This window comes from Rhincodon typus, chromosome 5, assembly GCF_021869965.1.
Source record: "Rhincodon typus isolate 14 chromosome 5, sRhiTyp1.1, whole genome shotgun sequence".
Classification (NCBI taxonomy): Eukaryota; Metazoa; Chordata; class Chondrichthyes; order Orectolobiformes; family Rhincodontidae; genus Rhincodon; species Rhincodon typus.
The window spans coordinates 1,301,799-1,303,585 of NC_063336.1; the positions used below are offsets into that span (position 1 = coordinate 1,301,799).

General features: G+C 50.6%; 1 protein-coding gene across 1 annotated transcript in view; it reads right to left on the reverse strand.

The window, feature by feature from the left end:
* LOC125483089 (dynein axonemal heavy chain 6-like) overlaps positions 1-1,787 on the reverse strand; it is a 343,417-nt gene that overhangs the window by 62,771 nt on the left and 278,859 nt on the right. The window lies entirely within an intron of this gene.

Sequence of the window (1,787 nt, forward strand, 5' to 3'; positions counted from 1 at the left end):
CAACCCCTCTCCAATATCAGGCATTGTGTTCAACCCCTCTCCAATATTAGGTATTGTATTTAAACCCCTCTCCAATATCAGACATTGTGTTAAACCCCTCTCCAATATCAAGAATTATGTTAAATCCCTCTCCAATATTAGAATTGTGTTAAACCCCTCTCCAATATCAAGCATGATGTTAATCCCCTTTCCAATACAAGGCATTGTATTTAAACCCTCTCTAATATCAGGCACTGTGTTAAAGCCCCCAGCAACATCAGACACTGTGTTAAATTTCTCTCCAATATCCAATTCTCTCCAATGTCTAAACATTGTGTTAAAATCCCCCTCCACTATCAAACACTGTTAAAATCCTCTCCCATATTGGACATTGTGTTAAAGCCCTCTCCAATATCAGACACAGAGTTAAAACCCTGCCCAATATCAATACAGTCTTCCTGTAAAGACTCCATCCCATTCTCTCAGTTCCTCCATCTCTGTCGTATATGTTCAGATGAGGCCAACTTCGACAAGGGAGCCTCCAAAATGTCCACCTTCTTCCTCAACCAAGGATTCCCCAGCACCATCATTGACAGGGTCCTCAACCGGGTCTGACCCATCTCCCACACTTCTGCCCTTACCCCTTCTCTTCCCTCCCGCAACAGCGATAGGGTTCCCCTTGTCCTTACCTACCATCCCACCAGCATCCACATGCAGAAGATCATCAGACGCCATTTCCGCCACCTCCAGCGAGATGCCACCACCAGATACATATTCCCCTCCCCTCCCTTGTCAGCCTTCCGCAGGGACCGTTTCCTCTGGGACACCCTGGTCCACACTTCCTTCACCCCCAACATATCCCCACAGCCCTACGGCACCTTCCCCTGTAACCAGCAAAGGTGTAACACCTGCCCATTTACCTCCTCCCTCCCCAGTATCCAAGGGCCCAAACATACCTTCCAGGTGAAGCAACACTTCACCTGCACTTCCCAATATCTAGTCTACTGCATTCACTGCTCACAATGTGGTCTCCTCTACATTGGGGAAACAAAGCATAGACTGGGTGACCTCTTCTCAGAACATCTACGTTCTGCTCACAAAAAAGGTCCTGAGCTACCTGTTGCCTGCCACTTTAACGCACCACCCTGCTCCCTGGCCAACATCTCTGTCTCTGGCTTGCTACAGTGTTCCAGCAAAGCTCAATGCAAGCTGGAGGATCAACACCTCATTGTCCGCTTGGGGACCCTGCAGCCATCCGGACTCAATATCGAGTTCAATAATTTTAGGGCCTAAATTCTCCCACGTCCCAGCCCCCTACCCAACACACCAGGCCTTGTTACCACATACCCTGCCATTACACACCCCCTGTTGTTAGTCACTAATAGTCCCCATTAACAACTATTCACCCTTGCTATTGGACTGGGGTTTGTGGGATCGGGGTCAGGGAACTGCACCATCAGACCTGGGATTGATGGATCGGGGCGAGGGAACTGCACTATCAGACCTGGGATTGTGGCATCAGGGTCAGGGAACTGCACCATCAGACCCAGGATTGTGGGATCGGGGTCAGGGAACTGCACCATCAGACCCAGGACTGTGGGATCGGGGTGAGGGAACTGCACCATCAGACCCGGGATTGTGGCATCAGGGTCAGGGAACTGCACCATCAGACCTGGGATTGTGGGATCGGGGTCAGGGAACGGCACCATCAGACCCGTGATGTGGGATTCGGGTCAGGGAACTGCACCATCAGACCCGGGATTGTGGGATCAGGGCGAGGGAAATGAACCATCAGACCCGGGATTGTG